This window comes from Homalodisca vitripennis, chromosome 6 (genome assembly GCF_021130785.1).
Source record: "Homalodisca vitripennis isolate AUS2020 chromosome 6, UT_GWSS_2.1, whole genome shotgun sequence".
NCBI lineage: Eukaryota > Metazoa > Arthropoda > Insecta > Hemiptera > Cicadellidae > Homalodisca > Homalodisca vitripennis.
The window spans coordinates 21,545,690-21,568,993 of NC_060212.1; the positions used below are offsets into that span (position 1 = coordinate 21,545,690).

General features: G+C 32.0%; 1 long non-coding RNA gene across 1 annotated transcript; it reads right to left on the minus strand.

Annotated features, from left to right (window-relative positions):
- Positions 1 to 14,138: 14,138 nt before the first annotated feature.
- Positions 14,139 to 21,300, minus strand: LOC124364155. The gene is made up of 3 exons (XR_006922580.1): positions 21,042 to 21,300; positions 20,425 to 20,632; positions 14,139 to 14,398 (listed from the first exon to the last, which is right to left on the minus strand). It is a non-coding gene; the product is annotated as an uncharacterized LOC124364155 (long non-coding RNA).
- Positions 21,301 to 23,304: the final 2,004 nt, after the last annotated feature.

Here is a 23,304-nt window from a genome sequence, read left to right on the forward strand (position 1 = left end):
AACTGATAAGAAAATTATTGCAGCAATTAATTTTATTTAGAATCAAACAATTGCTCGTCTTTTCAAATTTTAATTTTATTTTCTAATCATTATAATTAAATCGTCGTATCATATCTTCTTACAAATGTGCATTGTTTTATAAAATATAAATATTCAGATACAAATCTAGCTGAACGTTGTCATTTAAAACCATCTTTGCTCTCAACAGAAACTTTCATTCTGTAAAGTAAGTAAAACACGTAATGTATAATATCTTCATTTTTATTACCAAATGAAGTCCATTACAACACACGACCTTTGTGTAAGATCAAATTTTGAAGAAATTATTAAGACCAATATTTTAAATACTGCAGATTGAATGATACATATATAAATGCAATAAAACCAAGGATAAGTAAGTAGCATGAAAAATTAATTCAGTAAATAAGGAATAAATTAAGTTATTTAGAACTGTCCAACTCTAGACACGAATATATATGTGGTTTATCAGTTAATTACAAGTTCAGGGCTGTTGTTAGCTAAAGAGTTGATTTAAGATTAACTTGTTTATGAGAGCTTGTTGACGTGGTATGAGTGTGCGGGACACTAAAAACCGCAATTCCAAACAATTTTCTTAAAATTTGGTACACACGAACAAAATAATATTCAATTAATTTTTACTGATTTAATCCTCCTTATGTTTAAGGTGTTTTGGTGGTTTTTATTTACTAATATTGCACTTATGGAACATAATTTATTCTCTGCAATTTTTGTTCTTTTTATTTTAGTAGTCACATTCTCATTGTTGAATATAGTTATGAATACGCTATACATACATATACATTCTTATTGCCAAATATGCTTTTGAATACGTTACATACATATACAACGTGTCATAAAAGTCCCACCTACCCCTATTAATTTTATTATAAATAAAATAAATTAAAATCGTTTATTTACATATAAAAATTACAAATGATATATATTAATATATTCATTGTCAAAAAATATAAAATTACAATGAGTATTTGGTTTTTAACGTATATTGTGTAAAATAAATTTATATTTTTAATTTAATTATTTGAGAAATATTCTCACATGGGCTACTAAAGCCTGTGCGTGAGAACGAGTCACCACAAAGTACTCGATTGGTATTTCAAACCGTAAAAATTTTGTTATATCTTAAAGCAAATTAAGTAAAACAAAATAAAGTAAAAATAATGTTTTATAGAAAAAAAATAAAACTAAAGTGAGAATGTATCTAGATGAAGTAAGTGAATGGAAATAATTATTAGAAGGACAAAACGACCAACTGTCGGAGGTCAAGACCACGGACAGGCCTTGGTGCAACTCTTAGTTAACAGACGGACATCGGAAAAACTGCGTACAAAATTCACCATTCCTTATCATCGAGGGTTGTTATCTATATTTATGGCATCAACGTATTAGTCTCGCATGACCTCCCCCAGAAGACACACACACACTCAAATTCACATACACACACGCGCGAGCGCGCAAACGCTAGCGTGCAGAGCACACACACACACATTTCGCACACTCATATGTACACAAAAACTAAAACTAAAATTCGCTCCCACTATATTACTTATTTCCTAATACATACTTACGATCCAACATACATACAATCATACTAGCTATATACTTGTCCAAACAAACCCATATGCTTCCAATATATCTCAAACGTACCCACGCACTCACGCTTACATCCTTACATGCCTGTTACACCAACACGTATATTCATTTTTCCGCCTCCCATCCTAACCCACATTATCTATTGTCTATAATTTGATGTAATGAAGAATTCAGTGATATCTCTTCCCACCAAATTAAGCCAATTAATAATTGTTCTTTTTAAAGAAAACGTTGTTATATAATTAGTATTTTTTATGGAATCCGGCAATTTATTGAAAATAATGTGTGCTGTATAATATGTATTAGTAGTAGAGAAGGTTTTAATTAATCTCGGAACTCTAGTCTGTTCTGCAGTAGCATATCTTGTGGAATATTCATGAGGCAAAGAGTCAAATAGGTTTGGTTGATTTTTAAAAACGTAAATAACAAGTGCTATGATGTAAAGCTGTCTAACATACAAAACTTGCATTTCATTGTACAAAGCATCCGAAGAGTACCTTCGTCACCTCCCCAATACCGCCTTCATAATAGATTTCTGTGTGACGAGAAGCCGATCTATAACTTATCTATAAGGTCTATCTATAATCTATAAGGTCCTGTAAGCACCTCCCCATGTTAAAATCCCCTCTCCTCAATAATTGACTGTACATATGCGAAATATGCCATCCTAATTTCTCTAATTGTCAGTACTTCATATAATTGTTGAAACGCGAAAATCATTTTCCTTAATCTCTTATTTATATAACTTATGTGTACAGTCCACGTCAATCGATTGTCAAACATAACGCCAAGATATTTATACTCATTAACACGGTCAATTATGTCACAAGGGCAATCAGTATTACGAGTGCAGTCGTCGCATACGTGGAGCTTAATACTATCGAAGTGTCGCTGGATTCGCGTAATGATAAGGGCATAAATTTTGTTTTAGCAACATTCAAGGTTAACAAATTTTGATCAAACCATTTTTTTTATTTTTGACATGCTTTGAGCTGCTTTTACGACAATATCGTCCCACGTTTCCGCTTGGAATAAAATTGCAGTGTCATCAGTAAAAAGATACAAGCTACCGGAAAATATGATTTTTGAAATATTATTCATGTAAATTAAAAATAATAATGGTCCAAGAGTACTCCCCTGGATTACGATTACACCATAGTTGACGGGCTTCAGGTCACTATTAACACCATTGATAGTTGTAAACTGCTCTCTGTTAGCCAAGTATGTTTGGAACCAGTTAAACGATGTTCCACGTACGCCAATCAAATAAAGTTTCTGAAGTAATTTTTTCCTGTCTACCGTATCAAATGCTTTTGCTAGATCTAGAAATATTAATAAACATCGGTTACCTTTGCTTAATGCCAAATTGATATCTTTCGTTACTGAGAACAGCGCATCGACCACATTTTTAGATCTCCTGAACCCAAACTGGCGGTCTGTCAGAATATTTAGTCTTTCAATATAATCCGTAAGTTGATTTCTTACAATTTTCTCTAACACTTTAGAGAACACACTAAGTAAGCTAATTGGACGGAAGTTAGATTTTTGTGTAATATCGTTGCTCTTAAACAGTGGAATCACTTTAGCAACCTTGAAAGCATCGGGAAACTTCCCGGAACGTATGCTACTGTTAATAATGTGCAGCAGAGGTTCACAAAACAGCTGAAAGTTGTCTGTAAGAAAGGAAGCGGAAATGCAATCGTACCCAGGAGCTGAGCCTCCGCTTAGGCTACTGACACAGTTGTATAAGTCTTGTTCCGTGACAGTTCTCATAGTAAAAACAGAGTCCATAGTATAGTCGTTATCGTCTACAATAAGCGAAACACTTGAGTCGATTAAGCTAGCCAAGTTAAATCCAACCTGTGAGAAATAGTCATTGAACTCGTCGGCCACCTGTTTACTTACATCATTCATCGTCGCGTACTGTCTGTTACCTGTATACTGTTCTAGAGGAAATCCGTCATTTTTATTAGTCCTTCCACTCATTTCGTTGACGGCTTGCCAAACAATTTTAGGGTTATTACAATTATTGTTAATTTTTGTCCTAAAGTAGTTCTTTTTTGTAGTCCTTATAAGTCTGTCCAGTCTGTTCCTGTATGTCATGAAATAAAGTTTCAAATCAGTATTAAATGGTTGTTTTCTCAAAAGCTTACTCAATTTATCTCTTTTCCTGATAGACCGTATTATGCTTTCTGTAATCCAAGGTTTCAGTTTACGTAGTCTCGGTTTGGTATTAGTAATATTTTTACACGCGTTGTCCGTACAGTCTTTTATAGTGGCTAAATACAGATTAGCGCTAGTATTGAGATTCGCTGTGTCAATAACATGAGTCCAGTTACACCCGTTTATTACGTTATGATGCAATTTATATTTGTCTAAGATGTAGTTAGTGGCAATTGGATAGCTTGGATTAGATTGAGGGTAATTTATTTCAATGTTAAACACAATACTGTAATGATCTGTAATATTATTCGCTTTAACAGCAGTTTTAATCTGATCATAGTTATTGTGCTTCACAAATATATGGTCTATACAAGTCATGCTGTCCCCTACGACTCTAGTCGGTTCCGTAATACCACACATAAAACCAGTCTCATACATCACGTCCAAGTAACGTTCAGTTTTGTTATCTATTTTAATTAGGTTTGCATTGATGTCACCGATAAGAATGTATGTTTTGCTTTTATCAGTATTTGAGTAGTATTGGTTTAAAGCGTTAGTAAAGATGTCTAGGTCACTGTCATGAGTCCTGTACAAAGCGAGTACGTAACATTGTTTGTTGTTATACATGAAATCCAGGCTGAGTCCATACACGTCGCCCAGCTCCTCCTCTCGCACCGACACACACACACACGCTCACTCGCAAACACTAACACACCATCATTCCTTGTTTTACCTCTATACTTTTTATATAAGTTGTAGCCCTCGAGTTGCACCCCGACATCGTCCTCACCGAGCCAAGTCTCCCCCAGTATAATGAGGTCCCATCTCGTATCCATACCCTCTAAATAAATCACTAAATTGTCGAAGTTTTTATAAAAACTTCTTTTATTCAAATAGAATACCTTAATCCCATTTTCTGACCCGAAAATACTTGTTTCATAATTATTCTCTATAATCTGGCTGTCAATCCTTGTATATTTATCCAAAAAAATTCATTCATTTTATCCATTCTACTTTATATACAACAAATCAAGCACTTATGACTTATCAATGAGACTTAGACAAAATCAAAACGACAGACAGACAGTCCAAACCCCCCCCGCCGCCCTGCATCGTCATTAAATTTTTCAAATATTGACACCAGTTCGAAAAATATTATCAAAAACATACAGTACTCAAAACTACAGTCGGAAAAGTGTATTCCTAATTATTTTTACAACAACTAGTACTTTTTATGACTGACTTCGTTCCCATCACAATATGCAATTATACCTACAATTACCTCTTAGCAGAATACCTAAGTAATCACCATCTAATCTGTACACAATGCATATGGAAATTATTTGCTTACTTAACATTCGCCTGACACATCCAGCGGGCCCAGGAGCTTATAAATATTAGAAAACTAAATAATTAGTAACACTGAGGTATTATTATGACACGATATGCATATTAACCAAAGGACTCGTAACAGGTATAGTAATACTTGGTACCCTACACATGAAAATTAAACTATATAAAAAAGTAATTGCTCTTCTCAATAAGTACAAATAAATAGTAATGTGCGCTTTTAAAAATTTTAATAACTAATAATAAGGCTGTACAGATTAATAATCTTAAATAACATGGACAAGAAAAATGTTTAAAAATGCCTTCTAGTGTTTCTATAACAAAACAAATCATATTTACTAAACAGAAATAGGTATACATTTCTTAATATCAGTATAATATCATATCAATATTCAATTGAAACGACAAGGAGACATCTAAACCTTTTACGGTATAAGAATATAACTAAATTCTAAAACTATTATTAAACAGTGAGCCAAACTACTTCCAAACTAAGAACTAATTAACTAACATGCAAAGTTAAAATAAAGATAGTAAACTCTTTCTAATTATAGTTTAACAAAAATGCCATGCTTCTTTATAATAAAATTGGTAAAATTAATGTATATTACGTCAGCATTAAATTTAAACCACAAAATAAAAGTTTAATTTTTTTCCAAAATGGTGTACATTAGATTTCCTCTAATAAATAAAAAAAATTATTCAATTTAATTCATGCAGTCATAAACATTTACCTATTGTCTAATTATTCACATTGAATATGCCATCACCAAAGCACGCACGCACACACGCGCGCACACACGCACGCACGCACAAAACACGCACGCACTCACACGGACACATTTCTTGACAAAATTAAGGGGATTCTGCATCTAGAAATGGCAAAAAATGACAAAAATTTGAAAAAAAAATATTTATACATATTCTTGTTCTCTGTTTAATTCTGAACCAGAAAAACATAACTTTATGACTAAAAAAAATAATATTTTATCTCATAATATTTATTTTATTCGGCCATGTCCTGAGTGTGAACTCCGACATTTTCTGGTTTCAAAGAAACTTTTACATGTAATAAAGCATTATTGTTTACTCTTTGTTTTCTATAGTTATTTATCTTTTGTTTGTTTGTCTTTCTGGCTAGCTGTTATGTTTAGTTAGCTAACAACTGTTTGCTCAAACAGCTGATCAAATGTATTTGAGTCATATGGTAGCATATCACAAACAAACATTCACAAAATATTCTGTTTGTTTACAATTGTAATTGTGCAGTTTCTTGTGTTTTAGTGTCTACAATAAGTGAATAGTTTAGTCAAATATGGGTCGAAAAAAGAACTCCAAAAAGAGACTAAGTGATAGAAATAGAACAAAGCGATTTCGCTAAGATGGAAAGATACAAGTGACAAATGGAAATAGAGCTCCAGTTGAGCCTAGGCCTAACCTACAAACTTGTGATCCACAACCTAGTGTTAGTATGCAACATGTTACAAATGCACCATTTGTCCAACAACAAGTAAGTGAAGGAGACTGTGGAAAATGTAAGTAAGGCCTACTGGATTTGCATTATATTCTAGTTATAATGAGATAATTCCAGAAAAAAACGAATCATCAGAATACATTTTAGTCGAAACCAAGAAGCTTGAAAGTTTTATAGGCTCTTTTCCTTGTAAAATGTGTTTTTTCTGAGAGGTCAAAAAGTAATAACCAAATGCATAAAAGGTTTTGCTGTTACCCCTGAATGTAAAATGTGATGACTGTGATTATGAGACTAGCTTTTGTACGTCCCAGTCGACGAATACAAACGACACTCCGAGAGGTTCTTATGACGTAAACCGCAGAGTAGTCAAAGCAATTGCTTCTATTGGCAAAGGGCATAGGGCTTTAGATATGTTTTGTATGTCCTTGAACATGAGTCCAATGAATTATAGAACGTTTCAAAAACATATAAGTAGCCTACACGCTTCTTCAAAAACAGAAATGGAACATGTTTTGGAATTAGCCCGATTCGAAGTAAAAAGTGTTATGGCACTTTAGATGCTGACAATGAGGTGTTTGACATAACTGTGAGTTATGACGGATCATGGCAGAAAACGTGGTTTTCACATCCAAATATGGGATTGGTTGTTGTATTGAAAATTTTGACAGGTCTTGTTATAGATTTTGAAGTGATATCCAAATTTTTGTAACAATATGTGAGGTAGCAAAACGAAAAATTAGCAACCCTGAGCATTTTCAGACTTGGTACAACAATCACAAAGGTGTATTTAACCAAAAACTAATGTAGGTTCATCACCAGGAATGGAGGTGGACGGAGGCAGCAGAAAGATGGGTGTGGCGGCGTTCGGAAAGCATTGGATTTAGATATACAACCATGTTGTCGGATGGCGATGCAAAAAACAATTGCACATCTAAATGATTGCAATATTTATGGTGACAAACAGATTGAAAAAGTGGAGTGCCTCAATCATGTTGCAAAGAGGTTAGGCACTGGATTGAGAAAACTAGTAAAAGGATCGTTCAAAATCAAAAAACCCAGTTGGAGGTCGATCTCGAGGTCACCTAAGTGAACCAGTTTATACAAAACTAACAAGGTATTACCACAATGGCTATACATAAAAACCTTGGTAAATGTAACCAAAAATGAAAGAGGCAATATATGCCACTCTCTTTCACTGTAAATCCACTGATGAGTCACCACATCATAAGTTATGTCCGCTAGGGAAGGAATCTTGGTGTTTTTACCAAAGAGCATTGCTGATGGAAGATCTCCTGAACCACATTGCATTGAAAATCAAAACACCTCTCTCTCCTAATGTAGTGAAAGAAATGCTTCCTTTATATGAGAGGCTCTCCACCGAAACTTTGTTGACTAGGTGTTTAGCCCGGTCGGACTCAAAATGCCAATGAGGCGCTCCACAATGTTATTTGGTCAAAAGTGCCCAAAACTGTTTACACATCTAAAACAAAACTTGAACTGGGTATTTTTGAAGCCATCAGCATTTTACAACACAGGCTATATGAAAAACTTGTTCAAGCTATCAAGAGGCTGCAGGTATTAGTCCTGGGAGGCACAGTTTAAGGATAGCTAAGCGCTTTGATAAAAGCAGGCTACGACTATCATAAAAGGCGCAAAGAGTTACAGATTGGAGAAATATAGGAGGAGACTGAAAGTGGCACAGATAGCAGAAGAAGAAAGACTAAGAGCAACAGAAGGGCTGGTGTATGGTGCAGGAGAATTCTAGGTCTAAAACCTAGTAGGCTACATTGGCTGTAAAGATCTGAATGCTGGAACCACTACTTGATACGGTAGGTCTAATTTTTTTTTTTTTTTTTTAAGACTTCAAAAACTTAGATTTTGGACCAACAAAAAATATTTATGGATACTATTCTAATAGGCCTATGTAAAATAACAAATTAATGTAATATTATGTTATATAAAATTGTTGTATTAATATAAACTTGTAGATTACATTGAAGAAATGAAACTATTTTAGTTTATCGCGATTTTCCGAAAGTTAGGTTTTCTTTGAATAAAAAAATTGATATTGCTTGAGAACCATAATACATAGAGAGCTGAAATTTTTTCCAGGTATTATTCATATCAATGTCTAAAATTCCTATGTATTTTCATAACTCTACAGCTTACCTAACCTATTTTTTTTAATTATACAAAATAAAATAAAATGAGAAAATATTTTTTTTAATTTTTAAAAGCCCATGGAATTTTAATCTATTGGGGTATGACAATGAAAATACATAGGAATGTAGTAGCTGTCAATAGCATCAAAATAAAATAAACAGGATAACAATTGATTGTCATTCAGCTATGGAATATCAATTTTAAAAATTAACGTTTTTACAAAATAAAAAACGAGTATTTATTTTATTGTATCCAAGTAAAATTAAAATATGACACCAAAGGTATTTACATATTAGTTTTTTACATGTAGGGAATTGAAAAAATACATCAAAATAATAAAATGTTAGTAAATATAAAAAAAAACACCCATCTAGATGCAGAATCCCCTTAACCATTCATTCAGTCCATCCTGCATTATAAAAGTATTAAAAATAAGTAGCCAATGGAGGATGGCCTTCAAGGAATTTGGCAAAAGGATTTAACGTGAACATAACTCAACATGTACTTTATTTTAAACTAACAATATTTTATTTGATGAGTGTTCAAGATAAACTATTCAATCGATTGTACTGAAATTTTACATGCACATTCTTAGGTCCCTGATTAACATATAGGCCAATTGATCGATAGACCAATTCAACCTTTTCCGCAACCGCTGTAACTAGGAGTGTCCTCATTATTCCTGTATCGGGTACGGGTTAAGTGAAAACATTACAAACAATAACGAATTACTGAATATATAACACTGGTTAGCTTTATTTGTTGCCCCTAAGCACAAGCATACGCACAGGGAGTGCCACAGGTGCACAGGTACCTCCTAATAAGTTGATTTCTTGGTTATATAACCTTGGTGCAAAAATTATACTACTACTAAAGTACAAAAGTTATATTATTCGACTCCCCAGTGCCGGGTTTTACATATTATTTATATTAGAGATGTAGCCTTGAAAAGTGTTTTATAAATATATGTATAACACAATATAAATAAACCTTTTAAACTTTTTTTTATTAGATTTAATGAACACATAAAAGCATTGAAAACATTATCAAATTCAAAATATGAAGACCATTTAAATAACACCGGCCATACATACACTAACATAGAAAACAATCTTGAAATTTTACACACAAGCAAAAAACAGTCGCTTATTATCTACTTTAGAACATTTTGAAATCTACAAAAGTGCCAAAATTAATCATAATATATTATTAAATGACAAAGATTTTCTAACAAAAAATGTATTATTCTATAGACTTTTAAACAATATACATTGATCATACATAAAATTTAATACAACAAATTTAGCCACCAAGGTAGTGAACAAACACATGACAAATTGGTTTTAATTATTTATTTTCATAACTTAACCTTAGTTAGTACCTGAAGAGGAAATCACAGATTTCGAAATGTACATTGTAACAAAAATAAAAGTTTACAAAAAAGTGTTAAAAGGTTTATTTATATTGTGTTATACTTATTTATATTGATATGTTTGTAATATGTAGTTCCTCTCTGTCCTATTTCCTACTGCCTTGTATATTAATCCTACAAAATAATGTCATTACTATTGTTCTAGTTAATCCAAGATTTATTTTGTATCTTTCAGTGTAATATCAGCTGCAAAGTTGGTGTGCCACACCATGTGTCTCGTAACACACTTCGCTGATGCTCCATGCAAAATTTTCAATATACCTCATTTCATTCTCAAGATATCCTGTGGATTTCATGCCAAAGTTAAGCCTACATATGGAAATCTTTTCCAAGAGATCTTGCCACACGATACATTCACATTTCTTTCATTGAGTTACGTTTCATAACAGTAATTAGAAATATAACAGTTCTGGTGAAGTATGGAAGGTACTACAATGCACTGAAATCGAATCTTGTATAATATATAATATATATATATTATATATATATATATATATATATATATATATATATATATATATATATAGGTATATATCTATTATTGTATGAATAAGCTGTATAATTTGATACATGACAAGTTGATTTCTTATATGATTGTACTCAGCTTCTTTAAAATTTTCTAGTTGCCTATAAATTTTAAAAATGTCAGCTAATGCTCAGCCAAATCCCATGGAGTGAAATGCACCATAATCAAATTCAGTGTTGCCTATATAGAAATGAATTGTTCATGCAAAATTGCAAGTCTATTGGCCAATTTGTTTTCGAGTGCTCATCCAAAAATGATATCTTTGTTACTGGATAGTAGAGTTTTTATTTATTTGCATGGTTTTGCAGACGCAAGTGAGCTTGGTTTGTGTCTTGTGCACAGATGAACAAGGAAATGTTACAATAAATTGATTGATTATAAAATATGGGTTGTGCACTTGAAACATATTTGTATATTTAAAATTGGCCAACACAAAGTTTAATTGGCTAAGCGTGGTCTTTCCCATTAGTTGAGGATGAAATCAGATTTCTGACATTGTATTTGTCTGTCGGTACAAACAATATTTTTATAAAGAATTTAATTTGAATGTTAAAATTAGGTTTGAAGATTGGTTCATTTTCTACATTTTAACTACCACTCAACTGTATCATATTTTTTACTGTGAAGTCTTATTTATAAATTGTATCGAGTCACTTATAACAATCGCATGAAACAAAAGTAATCATTTTCTTAAGTAAGACTTATCGTTTTGGTATAATGGAGATAAATTACAATGGAAATTAACTTAAACTCATTAAGCGAACCTTGGACCGAGCCCCTTAATATCTTTTGTCTTAATGACTCTTGGCATTTAACCTGCTATAAAAGTTAATGTGACCACTGTGAACCTTTTAAACCAGAATGTCTTAATGTTAATTTCTTCTTTGCTTAGATTGCTAAGGAAATGCGTAACGATAAATAGCTTCTAAAATCATTGGAATTTATGACCCATTTGGCTCACTTACGTATGAATGTTGAGTAAACTTATATACTGTATAGGCCTACAGGGTGTTCAGTAAAAGTGTTCCAATACTTGGGGATTTTGTTCTACACAAAAAAATGAGAAAAAAAGTTTTCCGTCTATCTGTCTGTATGTGTTTTTTTTTTTAATTCTTTTATTATTATATCTTTTGCAACAGTAAAGAGAAAGTTATGAAACTTGAGAATTTTATTAATCTTTAGGAGACCTTTTTGACAGTAAAATATTAACACAATCCTTTCACCCATTTCAAAATGGTGGACGTTTTTTGGTTTTAAGTTATTTTCATGGAATAATTTAAACGTCCAACATTTTGGAGCCGGTAAAGGATTTTGTTTATATTTTATTTTGAAAAAGGTCTAACAAAGATTAATACAATTCTTAAGTTTCATAACTTTATCTTAACTGTTTCATAAGACATAATTTTTTTTAATAAAACACACATACAGACAGATAGACGAAAAAATAAAGGTTTTAGGACATACCTTCGTATGAACTTTTTTGCTCATTTTTATGTGTAGAACAAGATCCTAAAATATTGGAACACTTTTACTGAACAACCTGTATATTTAATTCTAAGTATTAAATTAATCACTTCCACATAACTCACAATGTTAGCTCACTGATTCATCATTGGTGAATTTGGTTTATAACTAACCAAATAAAATTTTAGATCCTAAAACTTCTAAACTATCAAATTTTGATTGTTAAAATTTAAATAATATTGTGACCAGTGAGTGTAGGGCCTATGTAGTCATTTTTATTGAAGGTAATAATTATGGGGTGATGCTGTTTTTTTTTGTGGATATATTTAGTATGCCATAATATTGAGAAGAAATAAATTGTTTTAAAAATACATTAACTACATTGAAAATATTTACATTGCTAAACTATAGCTAGTGATTTATTATTATTATTTATTATTGGAAGACAATTATTTTAATGAATTTTATAATTAATTTAAGGAGAACACTGTATAGTTTAAAAATTGAGTAAACAATACTATATGGATACTAGGGTTATTGCAGGAAGAAAGGCGTTTTGTGAAATATTTTTTTATTGACAATCAAACAATACATTATCAACAGTAGGTTATCGTATTTCTATTTTACAACAGTTTACATACGTATTTAGTTCATGCTCTATTGAATTCCTTTCAGATCTTTAATCGTTACTATCTGAAGCACAAACTATTGAAAGAATGTTTTCTTTCCACTATGTTTATAATTGAGTATAGATACATGTTACTTCAGGGAAATAGGCAACACTATACGGTGTGCACTTATTTAGTGCATCACATGGGTGCCATTATCAGTTATCCTGGAGCTGCCCTGGATTGTATGTAGGATCTTAGCCAATAGACTTGCAAATTGCATATTTTACTAGGTATTCGTTCAGTAGGGTATTTGAAGTGTGCACTCTTTCAAGAAAGGTTTGGTTCAATGGACTATGAACTCTTCACTGTGACCTGAATGGTAAACAGAAAATGGTCCAAGACAGTGAGGGGAACTGCTGCGGGATTCAGAGGAGCATTCTGGTTCAGGTTACTATCCTCCTGGAGGTGAATACTCCTCTGTATTCCAGGCAGAAGTTACAACCACTGTGGAGTGCATCTGGGAACTGGATTAAAGGATGTAACATAGATAATATTCTCACAGACCTCCAAGCGGTAGCCGTGCTCTCCTTTAAGTTCAGGTCAAGGATTATTTGGGATAGCTATATTGTAGCCTTCAAGTTGGATAAACTGTACTACCTCTCTGTTTTTTGGATTTCAGACCAATTTGGAATTGGCAAACACTACACTATCAGTGAAATTCATGGGATTCAGCAGTTCCTCGGTACATCCAGGGTTTCAGTGTCAGGTATTCAATTCCTGGGCTAAAGACAAGGGCCAAAGTAGATGGATCATGACTCCAGGGTTCAGGATGGGTAAGCTAGTTTTATACTCACCAGATAAGTTGTGTTTGAGGCACTAATGCTGGAAAGTGATAACATGGGTCACACAGGTCACTGTCATCTAAGAAAGCACATTTACAGCATGGGAGCTCTTGAATGAGACTCTGTGTGTAGGCTGTGGGGACATTATGAGGAGAACTGCTGACAATGTGATGGAGTTATGGAGTTCTTGAGAGAAAGAGTGCACAAACCTTTGGATTACGGGTAGTGGTAATACCTAATAGTGTAAGCTACAATACTTTTCCAAGCTTCTTAAACAACCTGAAGTAGTGTAAATCTGTTTTACTCAGTGAGGAGGACAAGAAGCACTTGAAGGCTGATCTGCCTAAGAGTTTGGTCAGCATTTTGGGTTCCTTTCAGATATAATTTACCATTGGTATCTCAAATACTTAAGCATAAAATATCAAAGGAACATTTTCTTACGACGAAGTTTAAAATTATTACTGAAACATGTCCACTTAGGTTATATTTGTAAATTTTTTCTTTTATTATTTTGTTTTCTTCTAATAGTGCTGCTCCTATTTTTGCAGCAGTGATTAAACTTTCTTCTTCGTCTTTTGGCTTGTTTTCCATTAAACTTCTTTCAAGCTCATATAGGCTACTGATGTGTTGCTTGCATTAGTTTCCTCAAGAGTTGAAGCCAGGAAATATGTGAGTCGCTTAAACTCATAGTTGGAGTGTCATTTTTTTCCACTTCATTTCTTCCGCTCTCATTCTTCAGCACTGTAGGCTACAAAACACACCTACGAATAATATGCTTCACAAAACTGTCCTTGTGTACAATAATGGAACTATATTATGAGCAATTTTTGTAACGCTTTATTGATTAGCTTGATTTTAAAAATTTATTTAAAATATTTTGATTCTTAATTGGTTCTTTATTATCTTGTAAAGGATGTCAACACAAGAGTTAAATGTTGATTCCTCAATTCTGATCACTTAATGTTGACGGCAAGCTACAATACTACAATATAGAGATACACATTTAGACATTGAAATTCCTGAAATTAATGAATTGGTGACTGATAAAGAATTTTGAATGCTGTTTGGCTCAATGTAAAATAGATGGATTATCTGTAGTTATAGTTGGTTTGTATAGAACACCTGGCTCAATTTACGATAATGTATTTTTGTACAAACTTAGTGTAGTTTTGGTTATTTTAAGTAAAAAAATTTAAATACATAGTGTGTGCAGGGGACATAAATATTGAACTGTTTGAAAAAATCTAGGGCTTCAGATATGTTTGGTAATGTGTTAACTCAACATAATATGTTTTCTATGGTTAATTTTGCCACAAGGGTTGCATTTGATTGTGAAAGCTCTATTGACCACATTTTTACTAATATACCAAAGCACCAACTGTCAATCTCTGGCCTTGTCACCGAGCTTTCAGATCATGATGCCCAACTTTAGAAATCTCATATCAAAATCAAAGCAATTATAAAAATTATTTTACTCAATTAAATAGACAGTTTTCAGATAAAAATAAAAAAATATTCCTAAAAAATTTAGCATCTGAGACATGGTTAAATCTTTATCAGGCACCAGTTGATAAGAAGTATAATACTTTTTATGACATTTTTATGTACTATTTTAACTCATGCTTCCCAAAAGTTAAAACTAGAATAAAGAATTGTAGCAGGATTAATTTGATAAGTGAGGATTTAAGAAAAGATAAAGAGGACTTAATTTGTTTAAGCCAAACTTTAAGGGTCACAAAAGATATTAATCTAAAGGATATGTTAAAGGAAAAGAAAAAACTGTATTATAAAAATATAATTGACACTAAAAGTAAATATGTAATTAGTACAATAACAAAGTCTGACAACCCCTGCAAAGCTGTTTGGAAACTTATTAATAATGAAATAAAACCACTTGTAAAAAAAATAATGAAATTAAGTTATCTATTAATGGTAAGGAAGACAGTGATCCAAGAACAATCTGCACATATATTTAATGATCACTTTATAAATATAGTTGATGAATATGTAATTCCAAATATTGTCAGCAATTCAAATTTTGTATCCAATATCAATCATGGTAAAAATAATAATCAAAATGTTAGACCTACCCTCCAGAAAATTTCGAGTCAAACCAATAACTGAATTAGAAATTGAAAAAAAATTGTTATGTCTTTTTAAAAATAAATACTCGGCTGGTTTCGATGAGGTTCCAATGCCAATTATTAAACATGCAAACAAATTTCTGATTAAGCCACTCACCCATCTGATTAACTCATCCTTTATAAGCGGTATATTCCCTGATAAGTTAAAAAATCTCTAAGGTAAAAACTGTGTTTAAGAAAGGGAACACCACAGATCCTAATAACTACAGGCCCTTGGCTATTCTGCCGAGTTTTTCTAAAATATATGAAAGAGCAATGTATATGAGATTGATGGAGTTTCTTGAAACCAATGAGTTGTTTTTGACAACGAACAGCATGGGTTCAGGCCAGGTAAATCGGTCACAACTGCTTGCATTGACTTTATTGAATCAATTACAGATGCAGTTGATAGAGGTGACTATGCTGCAGGAATATTTATGGATCTGTGCAAGGCTTTTGATAGTGTATCACATAACAACCTAATAAGCACCCTCAGGGACTTGGGTATTATTGGAAATGCCACTAAATTGGCTAAAATCCTACCTTAAACATTAGAAAACAATATGTCGAAAACATCATTCAAAAATAAATTTAATCAATTGATATGTATTAATTCTAAGTTAAAAAATATATTACATGGTGTGCCTCAAGGATCTATTCTTGGGCCAATCTTGTTCTTATGCTACCTTAAACGGCTTGCCGCAGACTGTAAAAAATTCGGGAACTAAAATGTGCTTGTATGCTGATGATTCTAATCTCATTATATCAAACAAATCTTTGCAGGTAATTGAAGATCAAGCACAAAGTGATTTGATCTTAGTCAGAAAACTATTTCTCCAACAAAAATTTGTTACTTAATCTTGAAAAGACAAATTTTGTCTTATTCAGGACTCGCCAAAATAAATGTGTAGACAGTCCAAAGATCGAAATTGGACAAGTAAAACTTAATCAATTAGACAGTACAAAATTTTTAGGAATGGTTTTAGACAAAAACTTAACTTGGAATGAGCATACACATGCAGTTCTAAATAAATTATCTTCTGGGGTTGTATGCTTTAAGGAGCATATCAAAATTCTGTAGGTTGGATGTTTTAATATTGGTTTATTTTGCCCATATACACTCCATATATTCTTTTGGTATTGTGTTGTATGGTGCAACAAGTGATCAAAATTTACAAAGTATTTCTTCACATTCAGAAACAAGCCATTCGTATAATGATTAATCTGGAGGATCGTGAATCGGCCAAAGCAACATTTTCAAACTCTAGGTATTCTTACTGTGTACTGTGGCTTGTACATATTAGACACTGTGGTGGCTGTTAGGAAGGCTAGGGATAGACTTCCTGTATTGGGATCATCACATGGCTACTTGACTAGAAATCGAAACCAGTTGGCAGTACCAAAATCAAAATTAGAATTTAAGAGAAAAAAACCCATTAGTTGCTGGAGTAAAGTTTTACAATAGTATCCCGAAAATATAAAAGCATTCCTAATGTCAAATTGTTCAGACTAAAATTAAAAGAATATCTTGTTGACAAAACATTATACTCATTTAATGAGTTTTTTGAGAGCAGGGTGGAATAAACTATAGATTATTGCTTAAGTATTAATTATACTTTTGTTTAAATACATACTGTTTTAGCAAATTAACTTATGTATTTAGTTCTTAAATCTAAGTTCATACTATTGACACCGTTTATATTTGTATATATTTATTCTTGTAATGTAATGTGCAAATGGTAAATAAAGATTGTTTTGAATTGAATTGAATTGAATAGACAAGACAACAAAGTGATTTTTGATTAAAATACTAATAATAAAATAAAATTTAAAACAACAACAAAGACATATAACAGCTATTAAAATAAGACAAACACATAATTAAAAGTTCAGACGTCAAAAACTTAATGTAATAATATCACAGGCCAAAAATTTGTCAATGGAGTAAAAAATATTATCCTTCAACCATCTATCTATTACTTTTTTGAACTGTTTCAAGGGCACATCCCATGAATTTTTAGGCAGTTTATTAAATAATTTAATTTTCATAGATATATGACTACTTCTAGTTTTTTCTAATCTAACTAATGCTAAGTCAGGAAGATAAGTTTTCCTAGTAAAATAATCATGAGTCTGTTTTCTTGTAGGAAGGGTATTTAAAGATTCCTTAACATTGATGAAGCAGCAATAAATATAAGGATTTGGAAGAGTCGTTATTTTAAATTCTTTGAAAATTGATAAACATGACTCTATCAGAAACATTCTTGATTGCTCTTAAAGCCTTTTTTTGCCATGTGAAAGCATTTTGTGCACTACAACAGTTGCCCCATAAAGTTATTCCATATCTTATGTGGGAATGGAAAAATGCATAATAAGCAGTTAACAACTTATCTGCAGTAATACAGCTTCTTAGTTTCCTAAGAAGAAACACAACTCTGGACAATTTTTTACATAGTTGCTCCACATGGCAATCCCAACTTAACCTACTGTCAAGATGTATACCTAATAACTTAATTAATTGGTTTGATATCTTTGTAAATTGTTTGGTTTAATGAAAATATTATTTTTTCAGTTTTTTTATCATTTACTACAAAGAAATTGTTAGCAAACCATTCTAAGGCCCTTTCAAAAGCTTGGCTCTCTTCTCTTATTAATACATCTAGATGGTGATTACAGTTGAGAAGTGTAGTATCATCTGCATACAGTATTGATGTGCAAGGAACGTTAGTAGCCAAATCATTGACAGCAATTATAAAAAATAGGGGGCCAAGAATAGATCCTTATGGAACACCACTTTCTATCTTTTTTTAAACTAGATCTGTCATTCCCCTGGACAGCCATTATCTCTCTATTAGTCAAGTATGACTGCAGCAGCCTTAGCTCTCTGTCCCTGATACCATAGGCAAGCAATTTTTTAAACAAAAGCTCGTGACAAATGCAATCAAAGGCTTTTGTTAAATCAATAATGCAGAGGATAAAAATTTATTTTCAAAGTTTATTAGTATTTCATTAACCATATTTTCTACTGCTTTAATTCTATTTTTACCGGGTACAAATCCAAACTGTTCAGCACAAAAAAGATTATTAGCAACAATAAATGTATTTAACTGTTCCTTTACACATGATTCAAATTTTTTCTTATTATAGGGACTAACAAAATTGGTCGGTAGCTAGATTCATTTAATTTTTCACCTTTTTTGTAAACTGGAGTCACCTTTGTTATTTTAAGTGCTTTACGATATATACCTTTTTATAGCATCATATATTAAAAAGAAATATCAATGGTTCAACTATAACGTCAATATTTTCCTTCATGACTCTATTAGATAAACCATAACAATCTTCACTGCAAGACATACTTAAACTGTTAACATGCTTAATACGAGTAACATCAATAGGTTTAATTTTATGCCACTTAAAGACTTTACAGACCCTATTTTGACCGTGAGTAAAGTTATTTACTAATTCTATGGCTGGTTTATATGATACATCCTTAACAGTGGTTACATTTAAATTACTCACGACGTTCACAAAATAGTTGGTAAAAGCATTGGAATTAATTAATATTTCTTGATTTCTTTTTTACAGTTGGACTCTGTTTTGATCAGGTTCCATGCTGCCTTACATTTATTAGAGGAATTTGTAATATATTCTACATTTGCAAGCTTTTTAGTAGAGGCAATTTCGTTTTTATATGCTTTTTTGCATCTAGATTTTTTTATACATTATTTCATATGATGTATCATTGCTATTCTTATACTTATCATAGAATGTTGTGACAAACTCTCTAAATTTCTTTAACTCTGGTGTATACCATTATATTTTTGGCCTTTTACAAGTACTTACTTTTATCTCCTTAGATTTACAGCATTCATTGAATGAATTTGTCAGTAACAAATTAAAGTGGTCGTAAGCTTGATATTGGAACAAGCCAGTCAAATTTAACTTTGTTTAAGACACACATGCTCAATCTCTTTAGGGTTATGTCTTTGTGCTCAGATTATTTGTTTCACTTAGTAAGTTCTGCACAGTTCAGCACAATATGTTTCTTGTATCACCCCCCTCCCCCCCACCCATTGCTGCATAATTCTTTCATTCCATATTGCACTACAGAATTGATTCTATGTTATAACTAATACTTTTAATGACATTGTTACAAGACTATATAATATAATTAACAAATAATTGTTTTAAGTATTAAATTATAAAGTAAAAATATGATGGTGTAACAAAAATCATTGTGTTATATCTTGTTTTACTCTACATTTAAAGCCTAATCATCAACAAAAGTCGTGCATTACTCTATTTAAAACAAAATTAAAAGTATTAGTTTAAAACATATAACACTGTACTTTAACACTGAACTTTTCAATACAACCAAATAGAGAAATAGGTACTTTTTAATGCGCTCGCAAAGGGTTAAGACCTCATAAATGTATTCTAGTTTGAAACAAACAACTTTTAAAGTTTGTCTAAAAATTTCGGGAGGGCTTGAACCCCCTGAGCCCCCATCCACCAACATATGCCCATATTATCATTGTTACTCACCTGCTTCTCAGCGTCCTGTATCTCAGTGTTTACAACTGAAATCTTTAGTTTTCCCAACTTCTACAATACACTATTTAAATTATTTGTTAGACATACCTTGGGTAGTTTCTGTCAAACGGCTCTGTAGCCTGGGTTACAAAGGAAGAAGGGACATCTTCTACTCCAGGGAAGAGGTCCTTTAATATATGTCCTTCCAATAGGGTCTAGAAATTCTGGCGTCTGACCATTTCTTCTGTATAAACTGAGCGTTGTTGGATGGTGATTTCATTGGCCCGTTGGAATATTGTAAATGCCAATTTAAAACCTTTTAAACCAAGTAATGGCCCTATCAGATACTTATATACTTATGGCTAAGTACTTATCAGATAATATTACTTTGTTTACTGTTAAATTGCTGAAGGAAAGTGTCAATGTCTCTGGATTTTAATCTTGATTTTGAGGTAAGTAAACTATATTTAATGTCTCGCCTTATCTCAAGTTAATCTTCAGAGCTTTTAAAGGATTAAAATCACATTTTAAATCACTTTCCATAAATGATAAAAATTGTTATCTACTTTTTTATGTAAATATACTTCTCAATATATCGACTAGTAAATAAAGCCATTACAATTCTGTAATTTGATGACTCACACTTAAGTCTCAGTGTTTACAACTGAAAACTTTAGTTTTCCCAACTTCTACAATACACAATTTAAATTATTTGTTAGACATACCTTGGGTAGTTTGGTGTCAACGGGTTGCAAAGGGAGAAGTTACATCTTCTAGTCCAGGAAAGAGGTCCTTTAATGAATGTCCTTCAAATAGGGTCAGGAAGTTCTCACGTTTGTCAACTTCATCTGAATGAATTGAGCGTAGTTGACTGGAGATTTCATTGGCCCACTAGAATATTGAAAATGCCAATTTAAAACCTTATAATCTAAGTAATGGCCCAATCAGATACTTATATACTTATGGCTAAGTACTTATCAGATAATATTACTTTGTTTACTGTTAAATTGCTGAAGGAAAGTGTCAATGTCTCTGGTTTTTAATCTTGATTTTGAGGCAGGAAAGAGGTTCTTTAAAGTAGGTCCTTCAAATAGGGTCAGGAAGTTCTCACGTTTGTCAACTTCATCTGAATGAATTGAGCGTAGTTGACTGGAGATTTCATTGGCACACTAGAATATTGAAAATGCCATTTAATGTCTCGCCTTATCTCAAGTTAATCTTCGGAGCTTTTAAAGGATTAAAATCACATTTTAAATCACTTTCCATAAATGATCAAAAGTTTTATCTACTTTTTTTGTAAATATACTTCTCAATATATCGACTAGTAAATAAAGCCATTACAATTCTGTAATATGATGACTCACACTTAAGTCTCAGTGTTTACAACTAAAAACTTTAGTTTTCCCAACTTCTACAATACACAATTTAAATTATTTGTTAGACATACCTTGGGTAGTTTGGTATGAAATGGCTCTGGAGCCTGGGTTGCAAAAGGTGGAGAAGTTACATCTTCTAGTCCAGGAAAGAGGTCCTTTAAAGTATGTCCTTCAAATAGGGTCAGGCAGTTCTCACGTTTGACAACTTCATCTGAATGAATTGAGCGTAGTTGACTGGAGATTTCATTGGCCCACTGGAATATTGAAAATGCCAATTTAAAACCTTATAATCTAAGTAATGGCCCAATCAGATACTTATATACTTATGGCTAAGTACTTATCAGATAATATTAATTTGTTTATAATTTACAAAATAATTGTTTTAAGTATTAAATTATAAAGTAAAAATATTATGGTGTAACAAAAATCATTGTGTTACACCTTAGTTACTCTACATTTAAAGCCTAATCATAAACAAAAGTCATGCATAAATCTATTTAAAACAAAAGTAAAAGTGTTAGTTTAAAACATATACCTAACACTGTACTTTAACTGAACATTTCAATACAACCAAATAGAGAAATAGGCACTTTTTAATGTGCTCCCAAAGGGTTAAGACCTCATAAATGTATTCCAGCTAAAAACAAACATCTTTTAATGTTTGTCTCAAAATTTCGGGAGGGCTTGAACCCCCTAAGCCCCCCCTTACAACAACATATGCCCATATAATCATTGTTACTCACCTGCTTCTCAGTGTCCTGTATCTCAGGAGCAAGGTACAGCTTGCTCTGCCAGCGTTGCCTTTCCTCTGCCAAGGTGCGCTCATGCTCTTGCACCAGTCAAGAGCAGAAAGACCTTGGCAGTCTTTACAACTCTTCAGTCTCATTCTCCTGTACTGCACAAAAACATATCTGTGACTAATACGCATCATAAAACTCTAGTTATATTCTATACTTCAGCATTTCAGCACTATAATAAGTCCAAAACAAATTCCTTCGATGTTTATATTACAAACAATTTAAATTTCCTTGTGCCCAAGACCTTTCAACAGCGATTCTTAGAAGATTTTTTTCATTGGATACACTTACACCCAGAAGGAACAAATCTGGTCTAACGTTAAAAAATTATTCATGGTTCAATAGACAATTACGTTCTTTTAAAAAGGATCCAGTTGCTTGTTCCTAGACGGAACTTGTGCCCATCAATAGTTTTTATTTGTCCCCAGATGTAACACAGTCCAACACTATAACTTTTTGTTTTTAAAAGCCTTAAGACTAAAGGCTTTATATAAGAAGAACTAATAATAAATTTAAAATGTAACCATTCGGTAAACACTTTCTTGTATGCTTGCAAAAGAATCTTTCTTTTAAATTTAATAAAATCACTTTAGTTATGATAAACATATGACAAAACCACAATGTGTCTATAATTTATAGCTCACGTTCAAATAATCTTGATTTTAAGGCAAGTAAACTGTATTTAATGTCTCAACTTATCTCAAATAAATCTTCAGAGCTTTTAAAGGATTAAAATCACATTTTAAATAAAGTAAAGTAAAGTAAAGAAAAAAGTAAAGTCCATAAATGATTAAATTTTTATCTACTTTTTTTGT